General features: G+C 35.2%; 1 long non-coding RNA gene across 1 annotated transcript in view; it reads left to right on the top strand.

Moving 5' to 3' along the window:
• The window catches only part of LOC130542743 (uncharacterized), a 156231-nt gene that overhangs the window by 6238 nt on the left and 128611 nt on the right, over positions 1–21382 (top strand). The window lies entirely within an intron of this gene.

Here is a 21382-nt window from a genome sequence, read left to right as displayed (position 1 = left end):
CGGGGCCTTTTCTGGTTCCACACAAATTTAAGGGCTGTTTGTTCCAGTTCTTTGAAAAATGTCATTGGTATTTTGATCGGGATGGCATTGAAAGTGTAGATTGCTCTGGGAAGCATAGACATTTTAACTATGTTAATTCTTCCGATCCATGAGCATGGAATATTTTTCCATCTTTTTGTGTCTTCTTCAATGTCTTTCAAGAGTGATTTGTAGTTTTTAGAATATAAATCCTTTACATCTCTGGTTAAGTTAATTCTGAGATAACGTATGATTTTTGGTGCTATTGTAAATGGAATGGATTCCCTAATTTCTCTTTCTTCAGTCTCATTGTTCGTGAATAGAAATGCAACTGATTTCTGAGCATTGATTTTGTATCCTGCCACATTACTGAATTGCTCTATAACTTCTAGTAGTTTGGGGGTGGATTCTTTTGGGTTTTCCATACAGAGTATCATGTCATCTGTGAAGAGAGACAGTTTGACTTCTTCTTTGCCGATTTGGATACCTTTTATCTCTTTTTGTTGTCTGATTGCTGTTGCAAGGATTTCTAGTACTATGTTGAATAATAATGGCGAGAGTAGGCATCCTTGTCGTGTTCCTGATCTTAAGGGAAAGGCTTCCAGCTTTTCCCCATTGAGAATGATATTTGCTGTAGGCTTTTCATAGATGGTTTTTATGAAATTGAGGAATGTACCCTCTATCCCTACACTCTGAAGTGTGAAACAAGATATTTTAAGGTAAAAATCAAACATCGTGAATCTTTTTTTTTAAAAGATTTATTTATTTATTTATTTATTAGACAGAGAGAGACAGCCAGCAAGAGAGGGAACACAAGCAGGGGGAGTGGGAGAGGAAGAAGCGGGCTCCTAGTGGAGGAGCCTGATGTGGGCTTGATCCTGGAACGTCAGGATCACGCCTTGCGTCGAAGGCAGACACTTAACGACTGTGCCACCCAGGCGCCCCCAAACATTGTGAATCTTAATAGACTGGAAAAAGTGGGTCTCAGAATATCTGAGGATTTATGCATTTAAAGAATATTTTGCTGCAGTTATATTTAGACAATAAGATGGAAATTTGGGACAGAATAAAGTGAATGATGTAAAAGCAAGTTCAGAGAAAATATATTTAATATGATCATGACCATCAAGGAGCAAGGAATTTGTAGCAAATGTTTTGGGTCACTTGTCCATTGAGGCCACGTGAGAGAGTAAGGTGTATAGCCTGGGGAGTTACATTTAGCTGCTCATTTAGCTTCTTTTTGGAGGAATTCAGTGCTTTTTTACTGGTAAGGATTAGGGTTAGAGAAAGAAACTCTCATTTTCCCCAACTCATAGTTGAGATCTTGAAAATGCTATCTCTGCTTTTTCACTTTTCAGCTATTCGTCAATGCACTGCTCTTTGAATCCCTGTTAGCTCTCCACTGAAACTATGTTTGTCAAGGTCACCAGTGACCTCCCAGGTACTCAACTATACTTTAGAGTGTTCAGGGTGTGAGATATCACTCCTTTCTTTTGCCGGGATTGACTCACCTGAATGTGTTGGCTGAGCCAGAGACCCCCTTCCTCTTTTGTCTCCTCACATTTCTCATTGTCTAAGCTACAAGCCTTGCCTGATAGATTTACTCTGTATTGTTGCATCGTATCAGACTATTTCATACCTGACCTTAGCTGTATAGACACTATTGATTCAACAGAAAATTATCCAGCCTAAATGCTGATAGTGCTAGGGTTGAGAACTGCTCTATGTTCATGTCTTTAACAACCGCCTTAGAGTACAGGAAGTACCAAGCAAGGGCCAGGTTATGGGAGAGGTCACCTCTGGGTGTAAGAAATGAAGGAGGGGGCAGGAATTTTTCTGTAGAGAATTTAAAATCAGTTACAATCCTGACTAAAAGTCAACCTGCTTCCATTATCACCACGCATTAGAAATTCTAAAAGAAAACTGGTGATAAAATTCTCCTCACCACACGAATATTTTGTCAGCTTAAGTTCCAAATAATTACCTCAGTTTTACTACTGAGTAGATGTAAGCTCCAAAATTAGCATTATTAACTTTAGTAAACATTGTATTTTATACAAAAATAAGTTGGAGAACTGCTAGTTATATAATTGGCCTGTTATACACATAGACTCAGAGACACCTGTAAGTTTGTGATTGTTTGGAATCAACTGAGCTCACTTTTTAACACAGTTGATTTGAAACTCTGTGAGAGTACATATTCCTGCATTTAATAGCTATTCAAAATAAATAATGATAGCTGTATGTGATTTTTGTAGTTATCTTTTTTCCTAGTGTGAAGTTTCAGATGAGGTTTATCAGATAAAAAATTTGCAGACAGCTAGAATCATCCTTGAACATTGTACAGTGAAACTCTAAGCTTTAAAATCATTTCTTGAAGGCAGGCACATAGGAAATGTGGAAAAAATAAGAAAATGGACATTCACATAGAAAAAAAAAATCAACTTTCGAAGAAGAATGCCAAAACAAATAGCCGATGACGCTGGTATTATGTTGCCACTAAAAAAACAAAAAACAAAAAATGAAATAGCTGTAGGCAAATGCCTCAATGGTTTTCACTAAGAATGGATGATTGTTCTAAAGCAGTGGATTAAATAATGCCCCTTTGATTATCATTCTCCATTTTCTCTGATTTTTTAAAATATTTATTATTTATTTGAGAAAGAGAGAGGAAAAAAGTGGGGGAGGGGAAGAAGGAGGGGAGAGAGAGAGAGAGAAAGAATCCCAAGCCTACTCTGAACTGAGTGCAGAGCCTGAAGCTGGGCGTGATCCCAGACGACTGAAGTCACGACCTGAGCTGAAACCAAGTCAGTTGCTTAACTGACTCTGCCACCCAGGTGCCCCAATTTTCTCTGATTTTTGCGGAAGAAAAAAAATGTGTGGTCGTAACCAGTATTAGAGAAATTTATGATGAACTTTAATGTGAAAATATTCTAGTGGAAATATTTTTGGCTGAAACCACTGGCATACAACCTGGAGAAACAAAGACATGGATAGTATTATAATTTTTAAGAAATTATTATGAATGACAATTGCTGCCATATTTTCTAAGGTTTAAGATTTTTTTCAGTAGTCACATAGATGTTGCTTCATATGAAAGAAACATGATTAAAATTAATTAGAAGCATTTTTGACCTGTAGGGGAAGATAAATTGATAAACCTGGCTATATTACCTAGTAAATATGAATATATGAAGATCAATTTTTTATGATGTTTTGACAAATATGCAGAAGTTCAGGCTTGAAAATACAAATAATAATGTTATTATTGAATGCCCTGATAGACCAATGTCTAGTAATAAGTTTTCCCCTTTGTAATATATAAATATAATTAAAAAGTATTACGGTTTCAGTTGATGAATGAGTGTGATTCTGACACAAATATTGATTGGTATTTTAATTTACATTAATGAGTGGATGAAAGTGAAAACCATGAAGACATTTGCTGAAACTTCATTTGTTCAGAAATGACAAGAGCACTTCTTTGCTGAATTGGATATGATTTTTGAATAACATTGTGCTATCCACAATGAATGGTTGTAGACACAGCAGACTTTTAATCTGCATTACTTTCTCCTTCATTGTCATAAAGTTAGAGTCAATCAATCAAACAATCAAGCCCTGAATTGTGGTATTTGCTGTTATTCATAGTGTTACTCCCACTGTAATCTATTTCAAGCTACCAAGGAGGTATCACTGAGCAGGGGGATCATAAGAGATGTGCAGTAGCACACTGTTTTATGAAATCTACCAGAAAGATCAAGCAATCGTAATCTCAAAGCATAGATGATAGTGTGGTGTGGTAAAAAAAATTAGGAAGGATATGTATTTTTTATTTTTGAGTATCTATTACCTTTGGAATATAATTTTCTTAATGATAACTTTATATTAATTAAATGTTAACAGTGGCTATGTTTCACAACAGATTATATTATTGAATTTTTTTTCTCCTTTTGGTGTGTTTTTACTTATTGAGGGAGCTCATCTACCTTTAGTGTTTCAACTTTCTTTTTTTTTAAATTCAATTAGCCAACACAAAGTACATCATTAGTTTCAGATGTAGTGTACAACAGTTCATCAGTTGTGTATAACACCCGGTGCTCATTACATTTTGGGCCCTCTTTAATGCCCATCACCCAGTTACCCTATTCCCCACCCATGTCCCCTTCAGCAACTCTGTTTCCCATAGTTAAGAGTCTCTCCTGGTTTGTCTCCCTCTCTGATGTCTTCCCATCCAGTTTTCCATCCCTTCCCTTATGTTCTTCTGCACTGTTTCTTAGGTTCCACATATGAGTGAAACCATATGATAATTGTCTTTCTCCAATTGACTTATTTCACTTAGCATAATACCCTCCAGTTCCATCCATATGGATATAAATGGCAAGTATTCATCCTTTCTGATGGCTGAGTAATATTCCGTTGTATATATCAACCACATCTTCTTTATTCATTCATTAGTTGAAGGACATTTCAGCTCCTTCCACAGTTTGGCTGTTGTGGACATTGGTGCCATGAACATTGGGGTGCAGGTGCCCCTGTGTTTCACTACATTTGTATCTTTGGGGTAAATACCTAGTACTGCAATTGCTGGGTTTATAGGGTAGCTCTATTTTTAATGTCTTGAGGAACCTACCATACTGTTTTCCAGGGTGGCTGTACCAGCTTGCATTTCCACCAACTCTTTCTCCACATCCTCACCAACGTATGTTGTTTCCTATCTTGTTAATTTTAGCCATTTTGACTGGTGTGAGTTGGTATCTTATTGTGGTTTTGATTTGTATTTCCCTAATGCCAAGTGATTTTGAGCATTTTTTCATGTCGGCCATTTGGATGTCTTCTTTGGAGAAACGTCTGTTTGTGTGTTCTGGCCATTTCTTGACTTGATTATTTGTTTTTTGGGTGTTGAGTTTGATAAGTTCTTTATAGATCCTGGATAACAGCTCTTTATCTGTAATGTCATTTGCAAATATCTTCTACCATACCGTAGGTTGGCTTTTAGTTTTGTTGTTAGTTTCCTTTGCTTTGCAGAAGCTTTTTATCTTGATGAAGTCCCAATAGTTCATTTTTGCTTTTTCAACTTTCTTTTGAAACATTTCCCAAATTATATTCTGTGTCAAACTTCACAATGATTGGTCTGTCTAGAAAAATGTTTCTATAATGAAACACATTTAGAATTTTTGTATGATTTATAATGTAAAATAACATTTATAATATAAAGTAAATCCTATGATAATTCTAAAGTAAAGGACCCTCACAATCATGTTTAAACTAGTTTTCTCCCACCTCATTGGAGCACAAGTCATCATGTTACATTTATTAAATTGGAAACTGTATATACTAGTTTGGGAAATATTGGCATAAAAGTTGGTAACTCCCCAATATACATATATATATTGACTCCTTCATTTTATCTGAACTCCAAAACTGAATTTCCTACTGCATCTTATACACCTAGAGTTTCTTTAACTTTGTGTTTTCAGTATTAGGCCCATCACTATGTCAATGATCTCAAGTCAAAGGTCACTGAAGTACATTTAACAGTTTAAAAAGTTGGGAATATTACTGGTTGCAGTGAGGGAGAAAGTACAACATAGTGCAATGCAGGATGTCTCCCTAAAAGGATGTTAGAAGTAACTTATTGCACTTGGGTTTAGTTTTAGTAATTTTGGGGAGGATCTAAGGAAGCAAGGGCAAAGCTATAAGTTGGGTACTTTCAGAAAGCAGGGAAAATCTATGATTGGGTAGCTCAGTAAATATGAACTATGTAGAGGGAGGCCAATTAGAGTAAGGATAAACTGTTATTGGTAAATAAGTAGTAGCTGAGGTAGGGAACTATTTAATATTTTGAGGGTTTCACAGTGATTATCTTTTTGTCTTAGTCATGGTCTCAGGGTTGCCTTGTTTGATGCTGATGTTTGGTGAGATCATTAGTGTCCAAGAGCAGATCATAGTTTAGCTGTGAGCATCGGATGGACTTGTAGTAACACTTAGGCCAACGTGCATGTTTCAGACCAGGTCTTCTACATCAGGAGCTGCTTTTTGCTTCCTCTGATCTTTTTACAATACCTCTCTTTGTTCTGCCTTGTTTACCAGCATAGCCTTAGTCATCCAAACTAGAAACATTTGGTTAACTATAATCTCTTATCTCTCTTATCCCTGACATTTTAGTGGGTTGTTAGTTACCAGTATAAGTATCCATGAAATGTCTTTCAAATTCTTTCCTGCCCCTATTGTCTCACTGTTAGATTGAGGACCTCATTACCTCTTACCTGAACTCTTGCAATTGCCAGCAACCCTATCTTCCTGATTCTAGTTTTAGCTAAGCATGTCACCATCTCACTATTATCATAGTCTTCTTTCCAAAATGTAAACAGGATTATGTAGTTCCTCTACTTTACTATCTTTAATGGGTCACTTTATTTATGCATTTCGTTATGCAAAGTGTAAGCACCTAGCCTGCTATTTAAGATCCTTGACAATGTGGTGCAGCTTAACTTTACCATCTCTTTTTCGTACCAGTCCTCACAGTTGCCATATATGATCTGTGCCCCCAAATTTATTCAATAAACATTTGTTGAAAGTCTTTATTGTGTGCTTTCACCTGACTTGTTATTCTCCTTAAATAAGTTTTAAAATCATATGGCCGTTAGTGCGCTGGTTTAATATCTGTCTCCTCAGTGTCAGCAGGCACCAGGGGTAGTTTGACTCCTTATTTTATTCTCCAGCATCTAGCAGAATATCCAGGCTATTAACATAGACTATTCTGTGATTTTCGTGCCCCAGGGTTATGTAGTAGTACAGGGTGCTATTGAATACCTGGCTACATTCACAATATTCTTCATAGAAAAAAAGTCAGACTTTCTTAATATCCAAGACTATTATTAATAGTAGAAGATGAACAAAAAGTTGGATTGGTGTGAGCATAAAGGCAGGTTGAGCTGTGGATTAAATGAATCCTCATAAAAATGCAGAATTGAGCAAGTACAAAATGAATCTAAGTTAAACTGGCTTTTTGACTCAGTGTTACATAGATCTGAAAATGAGAATTCTAAATTGATGTATTGAGACCTTTCCAAGATCGAGAAAGTTAAAATTTGGTGAATAACTAGATGCTGCCAAGACAATATTTAACTAGGTTTAAGATCCATATAAATAAATAAGAATGCTTCTATATCTAGTACAGTTGACCCTTGAATAACATGGGGTGGAGGTAGGGGCACCAACCCCCACCAATTCAAACTTCACGTGTAAAACCGACTCCCCAGAAACTTACCTACTAATAGCTTATTGGCTGGAAGCCTTACTAATAACATAAACAGTCAATTAACACATATTTATATGCTATGTGTATTTTATACTGTATTCTTAGAATAAAGTAAACTATAGAAAAAATATTCAGAAAATTATAGTGAAGAGAAAGTACTTTTACAGTACTGGTACTATATTTATTGAAAAAAAAATCTGTGTGTAAGTAGACCCTTATAGTTCAAACCCTTGCTGTTCAAGGGTCAGTTGTCCTAGTATTAAAATTTATTAGCTGTGTGGCCCTGGGTAAGTCACTTCATTTCCCTGAACCTCAGGATCCTCACCTGTAAAACTAGGGTAGTGGATGGATGCTCTACATAGACTGTCTTAGTTCCATGAGATAAAAGTTACAACAGGTACCTTTGCAAACCAAATGCCCTGGAAGTCCACTCATATTTCTTGCATGAAATGGTTGGTTTCTACTTACTCTTATTTTGTTCCAATTAATCTAAAAGAAATATCTGTCAAGGGTAATTTAAGGTGTTCCCTACTTTTCATTTCTGCTTCTTTTATTTAAAAGAACAAATCTAGTCCAGTGAAACATCAAAATAGGTCCTAGAGGGGTTCAGCAGTGTTGAGTTAGCTCCTGGACCACTAACTTCCTTTTATTCACTATTGCCTTCCCCCATACCTTATCTTTAGTTATTCTCACTTTTTTTTAATTCTTTGAAATATGGATTGCTGAACTTCCTAGTTTCAGTCTTTCTCTTTTAGCTTACAATATCCTAGATTGATAATTCTATAACTGTGACAGAGATTGAGAGTTTCTTCCATTACTGGTTTTCCTCATCTGGTAGTGTAAAAGAATCATTGATATGTTTTTTAAATCTGGGCAGCTAAAAATATATTCAGCCACCCAGAATATAGACTGTATTTTAGCCTCCTTTATAATGGGTTAGCCACTTTACCAATATCTGACCAAAGGGATATAAATGTAAGTTGTGGGTATAGCTTATGTTCAAGTGAATGTACCTTCCATTCTTCCTCCTTATCACTAGCTGGAATCTTGGCATAATGACAGGAGGTCCAGCAATATTTAAAAATACACAGATAAAGACCATGTGAAATAATGGTGAGGTCAAAATTTGGAAGGAATTTGGGTTCCTGATTACTTCATTGAACTGTACTACCAAGTCTGGGCTTTTCCTGAATGAAAGAAATAAAAAACAAAATTTGTGTGTTTGAGCGACTGTAAATTTGGGTTTTCTGTAACATTAGGGTGAACCTAGTTTTCTCTGATATAATGATAATGGTAATTATATTTTTAAAAATTCTGTTGATTAATCTACTCATGTATTACTTTCCTTCCCAGTCATTTTTCTTGTTGTTTATATATATCTGTACTTTAAAAATGCTTGTATTTTTGTGTTCTACAACTGGAGGGTATCCTAGGTTTTGATTCCTCAAAGTGTTTTTTCAAAATATTAAAGGTCAGGTTAGAAAAATATCATAAAGAGGTCTCTATTCATTTGTTTGCTTTCTTTCAGGAATTACAACCCAGTGCTGCCTGTTATCTAGTGTAAGACAATTATATATGAAATTCTGACAATTATCTATGAAACTTATTCAGTTTTGTAGTTGCTTATAACAGAAAGTAATTCTAGACCTTGTTATTCTCTCAAGGCTGGGAGATGAACATCCTTGCTGCTTTTTTTTTTTTTTTTAATTTTCTCAGTGTCCGTATTAATTGTACTTTTTCTGAACAACAAGATATATTTTATGTTATGAGTATTTGAGTTTCAAAATTATTTTATTGTATTAAGAACTGAAATTATTGCTAAATACCATGGTGTCATTTAATTTGTCCTCGAACACCTATGTTTCTTATGACTTAGATCTGGAGGCTAAAAGGACTCTGACTCTTCGTAAATAAAAACACTTCTTTAGTAATATTGTGTATTTCCATGAGAAGACATGAATATTTGATTCCTCTGTGACATTAGTATCTGTTTTGATCATTGTCTAGCTTTATTTCTTAGTGGTTCCAAAATGGTGATATTTTAATTGCATTATTTATTATTTATTTAGGTGGTATCCTACTTCTATAAAGAGAAATTTTCTCAACTATTTGGGTATGTTAGGGTATTGTCATGTAGAAGAGACGGGATAAATACTTGATAGCCTTTATCAGTTTTAAAAAGGAATTTGTTTGCTAGCATAATCAAAAAATTGACTAAGAAGTTTTATGGGGTTTTTGTTTGTTTTAATACTTTTTTAGAAAATAAGCACCAACTTTGGAAAAAATTATCTGCCTCACTGGGTTCTTAATCCTACTCTGTTAACCAGTTGGTCAGAGAATGAGTAAGGGTAAATCATGTTACATAAGAAGGTACATATAAGCTACTCAGCTACTTTCTTCCTCTTTTCCTAGATGTATTTCAGACAAATTGAAATGTTACTGCTCCTTAGTAGTTTTCTTTTTTTCTAGGAGAAAAAGCAACAGGAATGAGAGTCATAAGGAAAAAAAAGTAGGGTAGGCAAAGGGGTATGGATTATCTTAAGGTGGAGATTCACAAACCACTTGGGTTGCTGGGGGAGAGTGCAGTTAAGCTACATTGTCATCAGACATATTGCATCCCCAGAGTAAATTGTATAAAAAGAGTCAAGAGAGGGAGAACCAGTTGTATTTCAGGATAGGGCAAAAGTGAAAAACAGGAGAACCAAGTTCTGTTACTAAGTTCCAGAAGTGATTATTGGGCTGAAAACTGGAGGAAAAGGAAAGAATGTTAGGGACTCTGTAGGCTGTGGAATGAAGAGAGGTCAAGATCAATGGTAAAGTCAAAGGGTCTAAGATAATTGCTTTAAAAGAGTTGGAGAATCCAAAGGTCATTTTCATTGAGCCATTTACATAATACCTGAGCAGAAAAATGTGGAAGGAAGAAATTCTTAAAATTGCTGAAGTGCTCGGTCCTTAATTTATTCTGTGGTGATGTTTCAGATTTGGGGGAGGTGGTTGATTATGTTGGATTATATGTTGGTTTGGATGCTGTGTGTATCTTTATCAGAATAGAACTCAGTTTTAAATGGAGTTGCTCCCATTTTTGCTATTTGGTTATAAAAAGACTGTTAATTCTAATAGCGCTTAAATTAAGCAATCATGAATAAGAACCTCTTGTCAGGAATCCTAGATAGAAGGATAACAATTGCTTGTCAGCATTATCAACCTGCCCTGTTAAAAACTAGCTTCTTGGGGCGCCTGGGTGGCACAGCAGTTGGGCGTCTGCCTTCAGCTCAGGGCGTGATCCCGGCGTTATGGGATCGAGCCCCACATTAGGCTCCTCTGCTATGAGCCTGCTTCTCCCTCTCCCACTCCCCCTGCTTGTGTTCCCTCTCTCTCTGGCTGTCTCTATCGCTGTCAAATAAATGAATAAAATCTTAAAAAAAAAAAAAAAACTAGCTTCTTTATTTTCAACGTGTAGATTCAGCAGCACTAATGCAGGGCTACAACCAGAATACAAATGCTAAAATTCTTATGGTTGCCTCAGTTTTGTTATATTGGTCATAGCTAAAAGAGGATTACATCTTACTTAACATATGTCCAGCCGTTAATATAAGACATACTAATAATCAAATACATAAAAGGAAAACAACCCCACAAATTGGAAATGCAATAGAAGCCAAAGGAGCAATAGTATAGATAGTGTTCTATCAATGGAAACACAACAGCAAGGTCGAATGGGTAGAACAAAACTAGATAATTAGAAATCATGAAAAGGGCTGAAAAGAAATTGTATTTCATGTGAGAATTCTGGATGTGTCTTACTCCTTATAGTATGTCAAATCCAAGTAGTGACAGAAGTAGTTTAAGAAATGTCAATTTTGGTTAGAATTTTCACAGTATACTCGCATTGTCTATCTAGCCTAGAATACTGTTATTTAAACAGAAATGGGAAAAATGGGCTTATGAATTTAGAAGAATGGTGAATCACCCATGTATAATAATTTTGTGTCAAAAAAGAAGTATAAATTTATACTTTTAGATATGAATTTTACCTTATAAAGATTTTTGTGAGGTAGCTTCCACAGCAAAGAAATGGCCTTTAGTTTTGAGATAAATGGGGTGGTTCTTTTTTTTTTTTTTCCAGTTTTCAGGAAGTGAACTTTAAATTTTCATGTTATCATATTTAACATGAGAACACCTCATAATAATATTTTTACCTGTAGGAATCAATTGCAATGTCGTATGTTTGTTTGTTTGTTTATTTATTTATCTAAGAAAGAGAGGGAATGTACAGGAGTGGGGGCAGGAAGAGGGGCAGAAGGAGAGGGAGAGAGAGAATCTTAAGCGGGCTCCACACCCAGCGTGGAACCCTACAGGGGCTCTGTCTCATGGCCCTGAGATCATAACTGAGTTGAAATCAAGAGTTGGATGCTTAGCCCACTGAGCCACCCAGGCACCCCGGATGTATATTCTTAATGAGAAGTGATTTCTACATGAATCCAGTGATCTATGCCCTAAGCATATTGGAATGTGATATCAAAAAAAATGAATTATTAAATGATTCTAAACTTTTCATTGAAGAAACAGAGTTTCCTATGGTCATGTATATTTTAATATATTTACTAGGGTTTAAGTCCATTTTTCGTTGGCTTTGCATTGAGGTTTGCAGAATAGCATCGATCTAGTACCATAGCCAAAATACTGGGTTATCACTGCTTGTGGAATAAAGGAACCATGTGAACTTCTATACTGAAGCAAAGATATTGGAATAACATTAAGCTTTGTTTCATTCAACTCTACAACTATTCTAAGTGAAGACTTTGCTTCCCATTTTATTGCCTCCATAACATATCATGGCCCAATAGTAATAGGCTCATAATTAAAATGTTATGGCTCTTAAAAGTATTACTAAATCAAAAATATTGAGATCATATATCAGAACTACATTTTTCTACCTATTTGCATATTTTAACTTTTTGAATATTTGTTTCAAGTGAGAATGTCTTATAATAAATATGTTAAATATGTTAATCGTGTAAATCTCCCTTGATTTCTATGCTTCTTTCCTATTAATTTTCATTCTTTGATTGTAATGCTTGAACTAGCAGTGGACAGGCAGGGAATGATCAGATTTTAGTTCAGTATTTAAAACCCTAAAAGTTATTTAACAATCCTCACTTATTCTCTGATTCTGTAACCCAAATGTGACTATACACATTCACATTTGTATTCAAGCTCATGTTACAAAAGCAATTTATTATACTTTCCCTGATCAAAGCTTCTCAGCTTCCGCTAAATCCTCCCAGTTTCCATTGCTTCCAGTGTAGTGACTGGCTCCATGATTATCCTAGATACCTGAGTCTGTCACAAATATTTCCCATTATCTTGCTTTTTGCATCAATTGCTGTAGCCTTTTTTTTCCCCCTAAAGCTTGGTCCTTTTATTTTTTTTAAACAGTTTTTTAAAGGATTTTATTTATTTATTTGAGACAGAGAGATACAGAGAGAGAGAGAGCATGAGAGGGGGGGAGAGGCAGAGGCAGAGGGAGAAGCAGACTCCCGGCTGAGCCAGAGCCCGATTTGGGGCTCGATCCCTGGATGCTTGGATCATGACCTGAGCCAAAGGCAGATAGATGCCTAACCGTCTGAGCCACCTAGGTGCCCCGTGGTCCTTTGACATCTCGTATCCATGCTTCGCCATCCCTAATGCTGCATTTGTAGCTCAGGCATTAATCATTTGTCACCTGCTGTTGGAATAGTCCTCTTAGCTGGACTTTCTACTTCTAGAGTGACATCCTCCAATTCAGGCCATACCCTGTCCAGAGTAATCTTTGTGACAAGGTTACGTATTCTTCAGTGGTTCCCCCGTACTTAAACAGGATAACTATTAAATCCTTCCCACATGGCCTATAACACCCTACCTCTGCCTACAGCTTCAACCGTTAGAACTCTCACCTTTGCATTTTATACACCTCAGATGTTCAACTAGTTGTAATCCCTGAAACATTCTTTCGTTACTTCCCTCTGAATATTTGCTCAGGCTGTTGCCACTGCTTGGAAATCCCTTCCTCGCCTGTCTGCTTGATAAATATCTACTCTTTCTGCATGCTTTGACAAGACACCCACAAGTCTTTCTCCCCTTCCATCATTCAAAACTTCATCACCCCATTTGGTCTGAGAACAATAACATTTTTTATTACTGTGTATTTTATTCCCCACTAGAGGATCTGGACTCTCATCCTCCTATACCTTGTGTTTAACCTTATCTGACTCCGTTTTTTATCACTATTCCCAATTTTATTTTCTAAATTCTGCTAGTGCACTCTCTGGAAGTTGTGATTTGTCCTTATCAAATGTCCTTCAAACTTTTCATTAAATATTTTCTTTAACTTAGTACTCTAGCCAAGATTCGGTTCTACCCTTACTGCACTATTTTTTATGTAGCTTTCTCAAGTCGTGACTAATTTTTCTCCTGTGGATCCTTGTGCCCCAAAACCTGAAATTGGAAAAAGTGTGCTTCTTATTTCTCTCTGTTGTATCCAGAACATTATCTCTCTCTCCTTCCTAAAAGCCTCTAGCCTGGAAGCTTCTGCCATCAGACTGTGTCCCTCATTATTGGCCAGTTTCTCATTCCTTGAAGATTTACATACTGGTTAACTGTAACTTTCTCTGGTACAGTAAATTTAAAATTTTGATGATTTCAGTACCTATGTAGACTTAAGTAGATGAATCTTCCAGTTCCCTGCCTTGGTTTCTCAATTCCTTGATTTTCATTTATTTACCCCATTTCTCACCCTAAAACAGCCAACCTCTCTCATGTTCTTACTATAAACTAGCCATAACTAACAACTGCCCTCTTTCCTCCATAATTTCAGTTGTAAGCATCCTGCTTTCTTTTCCTTTACAACATTTTATTATAAACATTTCAAATATATAAAAAGGTTAAAATAGCTTTACAGTAAATACCTGTATACCCACTACCCAGATTGTATCATTAACTTTTTACTATATTTGTTATACAACGTATCTATTTATCTGTCTATTCATTCCTCTATCCATTATTAATTCATCTTATTTTAGGTGTATTTTAATGTAAATTATAGACATCAGTAAAATTCGTCTTTAATACCTCATTATGAACACCATTAACTATAGTTTAATATTGTTACAATAATGGTAATTCTTTTTGACACACACAAATAATTGTTTGCATCCTGCTTTGCCCTTGGACTGTGACCTCCTTGAGGGCACGCACAAGATCCACTTATATTTGTATCCCTGGTGGCTGGCAGAGGAGCATTTTGTAGGTGGCAAATAAATTCTTGTTGAGTTGAGAAGATGAGGGTTTTGCCTCGCAGTAGGACTAATCTAGTCATTAAGATAGTAGAATAAATCCTACTGGATCTCTCAAATCCAGAATTAAGTTACCTTAACAAATCAGGCGGGGAACATTGCCAGGATGTCAGGACACAGACTGAGTTTATAGATAAGTCAGGCTTTCCTTGAAATGCTTTTCTTACATTTCATCATGTTCTAAAGAAATGACAAAATTGAAATTTGGTGCATGAGCAAAAAGCATAATACTTAATTGCTTTCTTCAGAAAGGCATGCTTATCACTGCAGTCACATTTATTTTCTATTATGACTAAGTAGAGGCTAATATTATTATTAGTTTAGTATGCCTAGAATAATTATGATTATAGTCTCATAATATAGAATTATTTTCAGAGTGTGTTTTACCTTCAAGCTTGTTGAAGCAAAACTATATGCTATATAGCAGAAAGACACTATTTAAGGAATAAAATGTTCATGTCCAATCTTGTGAGGTTACATGGATCAGTCACTTCACAAACTGTACGCAACCTGACTTGGCTTTTAGACATCTGTGTTGATTTTCCATGGTTGCCTCTAGTAGAAGTTATACTGATGTCATCATGTTAATAAGAGAATAAGGATTGTGTAATATACCATCTTCCCAGCAATGTAATTGGATAATTTATCCCTCCTGCTATGAGAATCAGTCAGCCTATTTACTGAACAGATGCAAAAGAAGAGAAATGTGTGAGATGCTCTGACAGAATGACACCATCCACAATGCTAAACAAGAAGCATGTGTCGTAAATGTGAACCTTACATAATAGAATAACACCTTTTAAAACACAAGTGTGATCATAAAACCATCTGCTTCATAATCAGTTTGCAGAGTACATCTGGTATTGCTATATTGGCTCACCAAATTGTTCCTAAATGCATTTTAAAAACATAAAAGGAATACAGATAGTCTATAGGTTGAGAGACTAAGTGTCCAGATGGCTTCCTTTGGTGCCTTTCTAATTTCATCATTGTATTTCTTAATTAAGCTGTCTTGGTAAGCATGTAACTATTACCATTAAAAACACATTTTGATTAAATGAGTGTTTGAAGGACTCAGGTAAGTGGTGGTTTCAATTTAGCTGTGTAAGTTGAGTCGAATTTTATTTCTATCTAATTACTCCTTTCTATTAAAATGAAAGAAACAACAACACAAGGGTTCTTATTTCAGTGGTAATATCATACATGACGATACTGTCAGAGGAAATAGCAAAGCTTAAAATGATGTGATTAATACAGGGCACGCAGTTGGTTCTGACTGAACAGGTTTAAAAAGGCAGTTAAAAACTGAGTCTAAACTCAGAAGAAGCCTTTAACTTTTATTGTCATTGACATTAGGTAATTTGTTATCACATCTTCTGTAACGTTACATTTGAGTTGGAAACAGTTATTTTCTGGTTGATCAATATTTCACAGGCAAAGTTCTTCTATACATTGGAGAAAAACTGCAAAGAATTCATGCATTTTAGGTTATTTTAAAAACCATGTGGACTACTCTTTTCATCATAACCCTTAACGGTTTCCTTAGTTAGGATTTTAGGATTCACATTTGCATTTGTGTCTCTCTCCTGTCAATGTTATTCTTTTTTAAGATTTTATTTTTAAGGGCACCTAGGTGGCTCAGTCAGTTAAGTGTCTGACTCTTGATTTCGGCTCAGGTCATGATCTCAGGATCATGAGATTGAGCCTCACATTGGGCTTGAACTCAGCAGGGAGTCTGCTTGAGATTCTCTCTCTCTCTCTCTCTCTCTCTCTCTCTCTCCCTCTGCCTCTCTCCCCTGTGCACATGTGTGTGCACTCATGCTCACACACACTCTCTCTCTGTCTAAAATAAATACATAGGTCTTTAAAAAACTATATTTTAAGTCATCTCTACAACCATTGTGGGGTCGAACTCACAACCCTGAAATCAAGAACCATATGCTCCACTGACTGAGTCAGCCAGACACCCCTCTCTCCTATCAATACTGTTATTTTCAGTACAATCCTCTTCCTTTTGCTGTCCTGGGGGAATTGGTTGAAGTGTTTCCAATAGAATGTTTTAACAGCTCTTAAAATCAACATATTTAATTTCTTTTCCAGTGTTGATGACAATGTGGGGGAAAGGCCAGTGCCCTTGATAGGTGTATAATACTCTAATATTCTAGTGATTTTTACAGAAATGTAGTGATATGCCTTAAAATGTGAACTGTTTATACCCTCTGATTTAGCAATATTATTTTGAGAACTATGGGCACACTTCACAACTCTATACAGATATGTTGACATATCCACTGAGAGTATTCATTGTACCCTCATTTGCAAATTGTGAAAAATTGGAAACAAGAAAATTGTTGCCTAATAAGGGATAAGTTAAACAAATTGTGTCCCATCTGTGCCCTTCTTTTTGTCAAAAGGAATCCCAAACTATTAAATGTTATAAGTGCCTAAAAACAGAAACACAAAACAAATATAAAAATGTTGTTCAAGTGTTTCTATATGCTTTAAAAAAATCTGGTTTTTTTTACTTTGGGCTTGGATCATGGGAGACTTCTTTCTATGTTACATAGTTCTGTTACACTTAAATATTTTATAGCCAGCATGCATCAGTCTTGTAAACTGACAAATAGTAAAGATAATGAACCATTTCAGGGGTTGCAGTGGAATGATTTTAATTCCTTCATCTCCCTTACCCCCTACATGCAATAATTGTTAACCCTTGTATTTCATACTACTTTTGAAATTTTTCCCATCTTTTGCTATTTTAAAATCCAACCCTTCCCATAACTGTTACTTTTTCAGTGTCAATGCAATAATCTACATAATTGCACTGTTTTTTTCAGGATTATTATTCTTAGTCTGATTTCCATTGTACATTTCTTTTTGAAAATTTATTTGGGGTTCAGAATAATTTGTTTCCTATATAGAATCAGCAGATGTGATTTTGGTGGTCTTATTTTTAGATACTTCTGCAACATAGTTATTCTTGCACATCCTAGGCTTTTCTTCCCCCTTGTCCTAGAATTATCTGCTATGAAAACTGGGGAATTAATATGTCATACAATTAATTGCCAGTAGATTGATGTTATAGACTATCTCTGAGAAGACTTTTTTTTTTTTTTTAAGCTAGTAGACCCTGAAAAGCTTGGGAATAAAAAATGGTTCAGAATTTAAGTAGCATGTATACTTATGGACTTCTTATCTCTTAGTAAATTTTAATTGAATTCACCTTCACTTTCTACAGACGGTAGAGGCCTTGACATCGGTAGCTTTACAAATGAGATTCTATAGTTCTTTAAGGAAAAATATGGAGCAAATGCAATTAGAATTAGAGCTTTTAAAAGTCAGAATGGATTTTGGTGATAGAAGAATACTGACTTTCACTTTCAGTTTTAGGTAATGTCTGAACTAATAGGTAGAGTAGTGAATACAAAGTATAATTTCAGAAACTTTGAAGATAAACACTTGAAGTAGGAATAATTATAAAACCAGCCCAAATCAGGTGAATAGAGAAGAAAATGAGGGAAGAAAAATAGGCAGTATTAAAATTTCCTAATTGTTCATTGTGAGTGGCAGTGGTAGTCAAAGCCAACTTTCTAAAGAAGTATGGAACCAAATATATTTTATAAAGTTGTGCTTGTATTGGTAAGTATATAACTAAATAAAAGCAGATTATTAAACTTATAAATTATCAAAACCAAAAACCTAGTCACTTCCTATGGATTCCAAATTATTATGATAAAAACTTAAAATTGCTTGATTTCAAAGGTAAAGCATCGTCAGAAAGAAAGAATTACTAAAGGATTACTCTAGCAAAATAAAATTGAATGAATTAATAGTGAAATTCTAAAATTAGTGGGGAGAAAATGAATTAGGAAACCTAGTTAATTCTAAGGACAGAATCTTTAAAATGCCTAAAAACAATTTGAAGTGAAAATTCCAAACTATGTCAATTTGGGAAATAGAAGGACAAAAGCAAGTAGAGAGAAGGAATAAAATAGATATAGCATATTACTGTTCTGTTGAAGTGGAGACCATATTGATGAACGCTAGATGCTATAAACAAAAAGTGCAAGTGATAACAATTTCCTAATAACTAGAAGAAAGTAGAGTGCATGTGTAAAAGCAATAGAGGAAAAAAGAACAAAAAGACACAAGCAAAAAAAAAAGTGCAAAAGAAGAAAAAACAAAAACCAAAAAGCATAGTAAAAATAAAAATACAAAATGATACAGTAAGAGATACAACAGACAGGTCGGTAACCACAGTGAATGTACCTATTTTAAACAATTGAAGCTCAAATTAATCTAAAAACCTGTAAATCTAGGTAAATCCACATAGTAGATGTTACATATATGTTCCTTACAACACTGAATAAGCAGAGGAAAATGGGGGAGTGTTTCCCCATAATAAGAACAATTCATCTTGAAGAACAAAAACATGTAATAGCACCTTTATGCACCTAACATACTTGCTTGAATTTATTAGACAATTTGAAAAATATAAAATCTATAAACATAGTGGGAAATTTTAATATCCATCACTCAGAGAAGACAGCTTAAAAGATTAAAAATAAATTAAGGTTATTGAAAATTATAGCCTCAATACTAGGGTTGATCTAGAGACTTGCACAAATTTCCTACTCCCAAAATAGAGAATATACATTTTTTCTAAACAAATAAAAATATTTTTCCAAATTTTTTATGTTTATCCTTGGAGTAAAATCTTAATAAACAGCAAAAATTGTTTTCCTGCAGAATACATTTCCTGATCCCAATATAATGTAATTAGATATTAATAATCAGTTAAGTACACAACTAGAAAATAAAAACACAACTCTAAATGATGTTTGTGTCAAGTGGAAATGCAGATGGGTATTATAAGGTGTTCGTCATTGAACAAGTATATGAGTATCACATATCCAAATTTGTGGGTGTGGGTAAAGCAGTACACTCAAAAAATTTAGGACTTAAATATGTGGTAAAACTAATGAAATATCGAAAGCAAATGAAATGAACTTTAAGAGACTAAAAATAAAACATACCTCCATCTAATTCAGAAGAAATTAATTACTGAAAGAGAAAAGAAGGCAGAAATATTAAAAATAAAATATAAATAAACAAAAACCCAGAAGATTTTATCAGTGAATCTAATATTATTCTTTTGAAAGTAATAAGAACCTTTGGTAAATGTCATTGAGAGGAAAGCAGAAAGCACAAATGACTTCAGTTTGTTATTACTCGTAGTGCTACCAGGTAGTAGTACAAAGATGATGACAGACTTTATGGAAAAAAAATTAGAACGTCTAGAGGAAATGACAATTTTTTTTTTGAGAGAGAGGGAGAGCATTCAAGAGGGGAGGAGCAGAAGGAGAGAGAAAGAGAGAGAATCTTAAGTAGGCCCCACACCCAGCACAGAGCCAGACACAGGACTTCATCTCACAATCCTGATGTCATGATCTGAGCCGAAGTCAAGTGTCAAACACTTAACCGACTGAGCCACTCAGGTGTCCCTGACATGACAATATTCTAAGGCCATATAGAGAACCAAAATTAACCAAGAAAAAATTAAAATGAGTAGACAAGTGAGTTGTTAGATTGTATTGTTGAGTTCATCAAATTGGAAAAAGTATGTGGCCAACCTGCAGAAATTAATTGATTTCTTTACTTCAACAATAACCATTTAGAAAATGTTGAGTGGAAGAAGGAAATTGAACTATTGGTTCAACAGTGTGATATTTATGTGAATACTCTCTTCAATTCAAAGATCATTCTTTTTTTATGCTGCTGCATATGTATGTAGGTAAATATAATACACAAGAAGTTATGTGGATGGTTTCATGTCAGACTAACTGTAGTGTTTTTTCTGGCATAGGAACGAGAGTAGGATGGTGGGATGTGGGCAAACTTTAAACATTATAGATAACACTGTAAGTCTAATTGGTAAGATAAAAGCAAAGGTCTTCTTTGTAATCAAAAAAATTTTTACAAGATTTATCTCTTTTACTTTCACACTCAAATATTAAGTTAAAATGTAAAGATACAGAAAGCAAAAGAGTTAGTAAAAGTTAATAATAGCCTGTTGTGAGGCTATTTAACTAGGAGAATGTAATGAAATGCTGGGTCCTGCACTGCATTTTGCCTGTGGCTGTGTGGGGCTGCTCATATTATAAATTAAGACTGTCCTAGGCAAACTGGGTTGTATGCTCACCATAATCATGTGAATTGGCCCCTCCAAATGCCAGCAGGACATTCTAACGGCAGGTCAGTAGGTATCAATGATATTTTCCAGTCTGAGTAAATAGTTTTCAATTGCAGAACAATAGGAAGGTTTTGGAGGAAAAAGTCTTAGGGACCATGTGCTCTTCATTTTTATGACCAGTCCCCTATAGTAGTTTGGCTCTTTTTTAAAAAAATTTTATTTATTTATTTGAGAGAGAGTGAGAGAGAGCTCAAACGGGGGCAGGGACAGAGGAGAGGGAGAAGCAGACTCCCCACTGATCAGGGAGCCCAACATAGGGCTCGACATGAGACTGAACACCACGGGGATCCATCCCAGGACCCTGGGATCATGACCCAAGCCAAAGGCAGTTGCTTATCTGACTGAGCTATCCGGGTAACTGTAGCTCTTAAAAGTTAAAATTTCAAGTTGAGAACTCTCAGCAAGTAGTTTGGAAGGGTGTACTTCTTTTATGTGCTCACTCCCTCTGATGTTAGGACTTTGGTTTACTTTTAAACAGTCTGTTTGAATCATACCCAGAAGTTGATCTTT

The sequence above is a fragment of the Ursus arctos genome, unplaced genomic scaffold (genome assembly GCF_023065955.2).
Source record: "Ursus arctos isolate Adak ecotype North America unplaced genomic scaffold, UrsArc2.0 scaffold_5, whole genome shotgun sequence".
Lineage (NCBI taxonomy): Eukaryota > Metazoa > Chordata > Mammalia > Carnivora > Ursidae > Ursus > Ursus arctos.
This window is presented reverse-complemented; position numbering and strand designations above follow the sequence as displayed.